Source organism: Euprymna scolopes, chromosome 3 (assembly GCF_053919585.1).
Source record: "Euprymna scolopes isolate OS-2025 chromosome 3, ASM5391958v1, whole genome shotgun sequence".
NCBI lineage: Eukaryota > Metazoa > Mollusca > Cephalopoda > Sepiida > Sepiolidae > Euprymna > Euprymna scolopes.
In genome coordinates this window covers 75,428,519-75,438,457 of record NC_136484.1, presented here as the reverse complement: position 1 = coordinate 75,438,457, position 9,939 = coordinate 75,428,519, and the positions used below count along the sequence as shown (strand labels likewise).

At 34.1% G+C, this 9,939-nt stretch overlaps 1 long non-coding RNA gene across 1 annotated transcript; it reads left to right on the top strand.

Annotated features, from left to right (window-relative positions):
- The first annotated feature begins 430 nt into the window (after positions 1-430).
- Positions 431-9,621, top strand: LOC145256303 (uncharacterized). Its single transcript, XR_013863970.1, has 2 exons — positions 431-816; positions 7,705-9,621. It is a non-coding gene; the product is annotated as an uncharacterized LOC145256303 (long non-coding RNA).
- The last annotated feature ends 318 nt before the right edge of the window (positions 9,622-9,939 follow it).

The window sequence follows — 9,939 nt, the reverse complement described above, 5'->3', positions numbered from 1 at the left end:
TCTCCTTATCGCTCACATTCCTGTACCAGGGTACTGAGAAGTCACCAATCTGTCAGTTTTTTGAGACCTTATCAATGACGACCAAATCCGTACGATTATGTTCCAATTGCTTGGTCCTTATGAAACTTTTGTCCCACCATACCTCTACCTTTCCATCTTCACTTGTTTTCACTTCATCAGGCACCTCGTCAAACCATTTTCCAGCACACTTCACCCCAACCCTTTTACACACCTTCCAAATGTATCCGGAGTCCCATGCGATCGTATCTTTTGCGGTACTCTCTCTGGGCCAGTCCACTACACCCTGCTGCAAGGTGTGCAATTGACTCTGAGGTCTTACCACAAATCCGGCATTCTAGAGCAACTTCCTCTCCTAATCGTGTTTTATTTTTTTATTTTTTTTATTTTTCTTCCTTTGAAGATTGTAATGCTGGGTACGGGGCAGCCAAACCAGCTGCCAACATTGCCCCGCTTTTTTATTGAAACCAACCGAGAGCTCTTTTTAGTATCCTCGCTGTTCCCTTAAGTGCAATTGTCTGAATCTCTTTTGCAATTGGTTCACAAGGAATATTAGTTAGGTAGGACTTCAGATTCTTCTTCATAAGTCCTGTGGCACCTATGATAACTGGTATGATCGATATCCCCTTTAGGTTCCAGTTTCTTTTCATATCATGCATGAGACCTTGGTATTTGCTCTGTTTCTCTCTTTCAGCTCTGTTAGGACCGCCATTATTAGGAACACTCACTTCAATCAAGGTTGCAACTCTCTCTGACTTATTCCATATAACTGTCAGGTTTCACAGCAGCATTTTCAAGGTAGGTGGTAGTAGGGATAACATGGTCGTAATGTATGGTATATGTCATTTCCAACTGTTCTTTCAGGTTGATGTTTCCAGGACTTGCTGCTACACTGGATGTGTTCCTAATGCATGCTCTTGTGCTGCACAAACAAATCTTCAGTACTCTTAGCGAGATACCCAGCTCTAAGCCATTGCCATGTCATCAGCCACTTCTGCTATATCCTGGAAGAACCTTCCATGCATTTTCTTCCTAGCCAGTTCCTCTGACCTTTCTCTATCCATACGTTTCACATAATCAGCCTTGGTCTTACATACCTCCACTTCATTGGCCACAACCTTAAGCATCCACTCCTCACTTCTAACCACATGTTCCTTCAACGACATCTCCTCAGTTCTAACACAATCTTTTACACTTTTCAATCCCACCATTTTTCCTCTTTTGATACAGCCGTACTACGCTACTTCGAATGTGAAATATACCAAACATTGCTAAAACTTTTCTTGTTTTGATATCTATGGTCTGCAAATCCTTGTCAGACCATTCTAAAATTCCCGCACTGTATCTCAAAACACTGACTGTCCATGCATTTACTGCTTTCATTAGGTTTCCTCCATACAGTTTCGACTTTGAAATTAGTTTCACTCTTCTAAGATACTCCTTCCTAACTTTTTCCTTCATTTCTCTGTTCATGATGCCTACACCCTCCAGCACAACCAAATACTTATACTCTGTATCTTCTATTTCTTTCATGATTTCTCCATTTGGCAGCACTATTCATTCGAATGAACATTTACTCCTCTTTTCATCACCAGCATCGCACATTTACTAATCCCAAGCTCCATCCCAATGTCTTCTAGGTATGTATCCACAAGTTATACCAGTCTCTTCATTTCTTTTCATTTCTACCGAATATTTTCAAATCATCCATAAACAGTAGATGGTTGAGGCGTCTGTCACCAGATCCAAAGTTATACCCCAGTTTTTCTCTCTTCAAGAGGATGCTCAGTGGCATCATTATCATTACCAAAAGAAGTGGCGATAACGAATCCTCTTGAAATATCCCACGTTTAATGCCAACCTGCCCCATTTCCTCTCTGTTTGCTGTCAGCAACGTTTTCTATTAAGCCATACTTGTCTCCAAAAGCCGTACCACTTTCTCAGCAACCTTCATCATCAATAGTGTTTCGCGTATGCATGAATGAGGAGCCATGTCATAAGTCTTTCTGTAATCGATCCATGCTACGCTCAGATTCCTCTTCATCATCTTCGCATCCTGCATTATTGCTTTATCAATTAATAGTTACTCTTTAGTACCTCTCGAGCCTTTCCGGCACCCCTTTCGTTCGTCAGGAAAAACACCATTACTCTCAAGATGTTCATAAAATTTTTCTGCAAATATTCCAGTCAACAGTTTCCACATCAATGGCGGACATGTAATTGGTCTATAATTATTGGTATCTGTTCCTTTTACATGATCTTTCCTAGTCAGTGTTTCTTCCCTTCACAAGCCAATCAGGGACATCTCCCGACTCTGCAATCCTTTGCAGAGCAGCAGCTATAGGTGGATAAAGGCATGGAAACTGCTTATACCAGAAGCCCATCACTCCATCTGGACCAGGTGCCTCCCAGTTTGTAATCCTTCGTATGCCAGCCTTAACGTCATTGATGGTTATCTCAACGTTAAGAACGTTGAGATAACGATCAATGACGTTACCCTAACCCTAACCCTAACCATCAATGACGTTAAGGCTGGCATACGAAGGATTACCTGCTGCATTTCTGATAGCTTTTCTTTGATCTCTCCCAACCAGCTAGCCTTCTCATTATATCGCCCTTCGACAGGCCAAATTCCACTCCAGAACTTCCTTGCATCTTTTGCATTTGGAGTGTTGTTATTTCCCGCCTGTTTACTACCATTTAATTCTTTATACAGCTGAGACTGATTGTTCCGGAAAAGGTTGTTCTGCCGAAATGCAACACTTTTTCCAACAAAGTTCCTAATTTTCATACCACCAGTGTGGACCATCTCTTTCACCATTATTAGACTTTCAGCGGTCTCTTTTCCAGCAATCTCTACCTCCTTTCAAGCTCGTCCTTGGCTTTCTGTCCTAGTTTAACTCCTTTTCCTATTTCTTCGATTCTACCAATGTTTTTTCACCACCGTTTAATACTTTCTTCAAGCCGTCTCTGCCAGTGTGACCTTCTATCCTTCATTTTTCCCTTTTTCTTCTGTAATAAGCCAAGACGATTCGCAATAACGTATGACGCTGCATACAGAAGCCTGTTAAGTTCTGTAATCGATATGTTCTTTCTTATGATGTTATGAATTACTATATAATAATAATAATAATAATAATAATAATAATAATAATAATAATAACAACAACAATAATAATAAAGTGTGCACTGCTAGTTATAAAAAGGGGGAACCTAGAGTAAACGGAAGACGTGGAACTACCTAACCAAGCGGAGATTAGGGCATTAAGCGACCATGACAGCTACAAATATTTGGGAATTCTGGAAGCAAACACTATCAAAGCAACAGAAGTGAAAAGGAAAATTAGAAAGGAATACCTAAAAAAAACAAAAAAACAAGAAAACTTCTAGAAACTAAATTATATAGTAGAAACCTAATAAAACGAAATAAACACATGGACATTATTACTAGTAAGATACGCTGGGCCGTTTATAGGGTGGACCAAAGAAGATAAGCAGCATCTAAACTAGAAGACCAGAAAATTTATGGCCATGCAAAATGCATGATGCCGATCGATTCTACGTAAAAAGGAAAAACGAAGGAAGTAGACTGGTTTATATATAGGATAGTGTAGATTACACGAAAAAAGAATTAGAAAAATACATAATGCAGAACTCCGAAAGAATAATTATTGCAGTAATAGACACTAAAAAAAAATAATGAAACAGAAAACGAAGCGTAAGGATGAAATGACATCATCCTCTAACGAAATAATCTGTCAAGACGTCATCAAGTAAACGGAAACAGACGATAATAATTGAAGAAAACAATAAAAGAAGAAAATTCACAAATTTCTAGGAATATACTAAATCCCAGTTGTATAAGCGTTCACCTAGTAGGCGTGATCATTAGAGTGACAGATATTATAAATAAAATAATTTCTTGATACCTCTCTATTTCTGACTAGCAGGGAGCCTCGACTTTATCTGGGATTAAATGAGGGTAAATGAATGTTCCACACTTCTAATACCTTTATTGTCATCGAAATCTATGAAGTCGCCCATTTTTCAATCAAATCGATTGCTTGCTCTACTCGGGGATCCACCGTGGTACATCGGGAGGAAGCTTCACATGCCTCTTCGCGATGGCATAGTCCACCTGTAATCTACATTGGACTGTAAAGAATCTACTGCTGATTTTAAAAACTTTAAAATACAAAAATCAAATATCATGGTTCATTTGTGCTCGAAACAAAAACATTCATTTCCAAAAAAAAAAAAAAAACGCCTTTGTCTCGTCAAAGAACCTAATGTTAATTTTATACGCTGAACATTTATGTTTGCGTGATGATAAAATGTCTGAAATTCACTCATGATTTTGGGCTGTATAAGGCTGTTAACTCTGGTCAAAATCGGACTGTTCTATCTTCAATCTGATTTTTTCCATTATCAGTTTTCAATACTTACCGGAGGCATTCCGATAAAAAAATCTATGTAAGCTTACTGCAGATGCATAAAATATATTTGTGCGAAATTTAAAAAAAAAAACAAAAAAAAAAACAAAAAACAAAAACAAAAACAAAAGAAAAACGGTTCAGCCGTTTCGGAGTTTATAAAGAACTCACACAGACACGAAAAAGTGTCTTTCAAATATTGGTTCAGATTTGAGAGATGATGTTTTCTACTGTGCTCGGTTATCCCATAGCATAATTATTTTATCATCAATTTGATGACGTCATCAAATGTGCATGGAGACATGCTAGTAGATAAACAACAGCAGATATTTTTCGTCGAAATCAATTACCTTCATTCAACATGTACATTCATGTGTGAGATTTCAACAATGAAAAATGTTTTTGTTATTCGCTTTTAAAACATAAAATGAAAGTTCACCCCGTTGTCTGCATTAAAAAGGATTTATAAAAAGGGAATAAACATAAAATATTACTCTGGATACATAGATTTCACTTAAAATTATTCTTGTTTTCTAAACTTTTCAAGTAAAAAATGTATGTTTCTGCAATATTTAAACCCCAAGTAATTTTAAAAATTATTTTTCTAGTAAAATAAATAAATTCTCATAAAAATTTACACTGAGTGATCTTTCATCCATTTAAAAAAAAATTTTTCGTTCATTTTTTGTTTATTTTTTGTTTATTTTTTGTTCATTTTTTTCATCCATTTTTTTTGTTCATTTCTTTTCGTCTTTTTGTTCATTCGTTATTCTTATTTTGAATGTTCGAAAACCAGTCGATTACTTGGTTGGAAGATTGCCATAGTGGGTATTTTATTATAGATTTAATTTGGGGGATAATTCTAGCTAATATGTTTTTACTAACTAGTCCTATATCTGATTTTGAGGGAAAAATGAGTCTAATAGTAGGGTTAATATTAAAGCTGTGTTTGTGGTCTTTTAAAGTAAATCTCGGGGTACCTGGTACCGTTATTTCCGTGTATTTATTTATTTTAAGTTTAGTTAAAATGTTTTTTGCGTTGTTATTTATTCTATTTAGTGCTGATTTATTTGTTGTTTTGTAATGTTTATTAAGTTCCTTATATATTAGATTTTTAATTGATTTAATTTAAAATTAATAAGCTACAAAATACAACTTTACAAAATATAGCAGACTGTAACTGTAGAAGAAAAAATAAATGTCCCCTACAAGGCTCATGTAAAATTAAAAATGTAATCTATATCTGCACAGTATCCAAAACCCCAAATCTACATGAATCTATTAACAGCCATAACTTAACCACCAGATTAAATAATGAAACCAACTTTAACCAATCTACCGATCAATTACAAACCAACCCACCATATAATAATCCAGCACCAGACCTAACGGAAAATAATCACAATAAACAAGAGGCAATATATTTTGGTTCCACATCTGGCCTAATAAAACATAGAATTTCAACGCACAAATATTCTTTCAAAAATAACTCTCTGCCAAACCAAACTACTCTATCCAAGTATATTTGGCAATTCAAGAATAACAATATTCCTTTCAAGTTGAAATGGCAAGTAATTGAATCTTGCAAACCATATAAACCAGGAGATAAATTCTGTGCTCTATGTACAAAAGAGACCCTAAAAATTTTGAAATATGAAGATATAAAAAATACAACCACCCTATTAAATACAAAAGAGTGACTAATATTCACATGCAATCATAAACGTTGGTTTAAATTTAATAAATATAAACCACCTTAAATCATTAAAAATTACTTATTAGTAAAAATAGATTACAATTTTTTTATTATTCTGTAGTAAATTAAGTTAGACTAATTATCTCCCTTACATTCTTTAATTAAAGAAATATGCCAAATTATCCCTTTACATTATTTAATTATACAAATAACATTATCCTCCAATTTCTTTCGAATTCTAAACCTTGGCGTCCGTTAATCAAAAATACGTTAACGGAAATAAATTATTACACAAGCGTTCTTTTTGAAAATTTATCATTTCATAAGCTGAAAAGCTATAGCAAGCATCTATATGAGTACTTTAACCATAGTTCCTGATTTCAAAAGGCGAAAAATTAAAAGGTAAATATTTGTACGTATGTTTTTGTGTATATATGTGTATGTATATGTGTATATATGTTGTATACTTTTTCATATATATGCATGTATGTATTTGTATATGTATGTATGCATAATATTGTACGTAAACCAAATTTATATTTATATTTTACTCTATTTTATTTCTATCCCTGACTCATATTAATTTCCTAATCAAGTTTTACATCCATACCTTTATTTTAATTTTTTTCCAGATACATCTACCTTACTTTAATGCTAGGTTTATTTATGGTGTCTTCTACATTAAATAAAACCCTTTCCAATATTTGCTGATGAGGAAACCTTGTTTAATAAAAAAACTATATGTAATAACACTGTGCAACACTAAAAAAAGTACAGGAAATTTTATTTCTGGCTTTCTTTTTGTTGAATTAGGTATAATTTGTGCAAAATTGCCACAGTCGTAAATTTCAGTAAAAACGTCAAAAATGGGTTACTGACGACTTTGCAGTCACATATTATGTGTATTAAATTATAAATCTTAAGAGAAAAACACAGTTTAATATACACATATTATGTACATTATTTGTTAAATCATTTATTTGAATCATTTATTTGCTAAAGTCAGCCGAAATGAGCTATTTTTCCAGATTTAAGAGAGCTAGATGACAGAGTTAGCATAATATTTTCTAGACCAAGGGCTAATTTTTTCAAAAGTAAAAACATAATGCTGTAGCACATGGTTTGGTGTTCACCACCTTCCGAAAAGTCATGGTATTCGTCAAGAAAGGGATTTTTTAATGTAGGCTAAAAAAATCAAGGAAAAGAAGCTAAAACTTGCCTCAGAACCTTATTTGTAGGGCACGGGAAAAATCTAAGGGTTAAAAATAGATATCCATTTAATAAAGTATTTTTTAACTAAAAACTACAATAAAGACCGGATTATTGCGTATTTTAATGTTTTAAACATAAAGGGGCATTTTATACATTCTTTTCTGAAAATTTACTAAATTAAATGCAAAAAATAGAAATTAAATTTTATCAACCCCTTACTTTATGTACGAAAAAAATCTAATAACTTGCTAGTGGGCGTTTATAATGGCTTAACATGTTCACATTATGGAATCCTTATTTTTCTTTATAAAACAATTTACTTTTTTTCTTGTCTTTATTCTTTAGATGCAGTATAGGCTTTGACGATGACTTCAAGACAGTGCAAAAATGATCCAAGCTAATTCTGCTACATATGTGGTGAATTAACATTTGCTAAAGAAAGGCGCAGCATTACCAGCCATATCAAGAAATTGTAAAAGGCGTACTTTCATTTTGATATAGGAGACCAAGACAAGTCATGGGCTCCTCATGCCTGTTGCCTTACATGTGTGAAAACATTGAGCGCATGGTATGCAAAAAAGAATGTTCACATGAATTTTGGTGTGCCAATGATTTGGCGAGAGCAGAAAGATCATTCTAATGATTGCTATTTTTGTCAGCAAGACTATACGGGCTGTACAACAGCAAAAAAAAAGAAACACATTGTTTACCCAAATTTGCAATCAGCAATGCGCCCAGTTAAGCACTCAAAAGAATTACCTGTACCAAAACCCCCTGATCAGGAAATGTGGAGTTCAAGCAGTGGGGATGAACATTACAGTGATGAAACAGTAGAATTTTCTAATTCAGAAAGCAATAATAAACCAATACTATTTTCTCACGATGCTCTAAATGACTTATGCAGAGATCTTTATTTAACCAAAGACAAAAGTGAACTTCTTGCATCAAGGCTTAAAGAACGAAATCTTCTTAGAAAAGGTGTGAAAATAACATTGTACAGAAAACGTGCACAAAACTTGCATGTTTTGTTCACTTTGACAGATGATTTATGCTTCTGCAATGACATTGTTAGACTTTTTGAACAGCTGGAAATACAATATGATAACACCAACTGGCGACTTTTCTTAGATGCATCCAAGGAAAGCATAAAAGCTGTTTTGCTTCACAATGGGAACACCCTGCCATTTGTTCCTATAGCTTACAGCACAACCATGAAAGAATCATATGAAAATTTAAAAACAATTTTAGCAAGCATACATTATGAAGTCCATAAATGGCATGTTTGTGCAGATTTCAAGGTTATAGCCATGCTCACTGGCCTTCAGCCAGGCTATACTAAATTTTGTTGCTTCTTGTGCTTATGGGACTCTAGAGCAAGAGCTGAACACTGTACGCAAGCACTGGCCTACTAGAGATGAAATTGAGCAAGGAAAACATAACATCAAGCACAAACTACTTCTGCAAAGTGATAGAATCTATTGACCACCTTTGCATATTAAACTCGGTTTGTTCAAGCAGTTTGTGAAAGCACTAGACAAGGATTCCTTGGCATTTGCATATCTTGCAGAAAAGTTTCCTTCATTAAGTCGAGCTAAAATAAAAGAAGGTATCTTCATAGGTCCCCAAATTCGAAAAATTGTTCTTGATGAAACTTTTAACACACATATCACGAGAAAAGAAAAATGTGCCTTTGAGTCATTCAAGAAAGTTTGTGATAACTTCCTGGGAAAACATCGTTCAGAAGACTATGTGCAAGTTGTGAATGATCTATTGCATCATTTTCATGATATGGGATGTAACATGTCTCTAAAAGTTCATGTGCTCCACTCTCATTTGGATTTTTTTGCTGAGAATCTTGGCCATGTGAGTGATGAACATGGCGAAAGGTTCCATCAAGATATTTCATTAATAGAAAAACGTTTTAAAGGAACATGGAACACTGGTATGTTGGCAGATTACTGCTGGAATTTAAAAAAGGATGATGACACTCTACACAAGAGAGTTAAGAGGACAAATGTTGTTTAAACTGGTGAATTCAGTGGGTTTTTTTTTCAAAATAATTAATAATAAAGTACATGAAAATGGTACCTAATCCAGAGAAATAAATGTCAGATTTGGAATCAGCATACTTTTCTTACACCGAAACAGGTCTTATATGTCTTGTACTTTTTTTCAATTCAAATTTGTTGCACAGTGTAATTATTGTGCGTAACTTGGTGTCTACCACAATAAAAACATTGTTTTCCGAAACGATCGTACAAATAATTGATTTTGTTGTTGTTCCTTCTTATGAAACGAATTTTTAATTTAATTATAATTTGATTTTTAAATTATCAATCACATTACTAAATATTAAATTAGCTCTAGGATATTTACCTATCGAGCTTATTATATATCTAAATTACAACGAGCACTTTTCTTTCCCTGTATTTTAATTAAACTAGTAATTTTAATATTACATTAAAATACACTTTGCTCTTTAGACTATTGTTTTAATCTCCTTTAAATTATATATATATGATTGCAACGTCTTGCCAGACGAGTGCCACTCCCTCAGACATTTAAAATCCATGAGCCCAA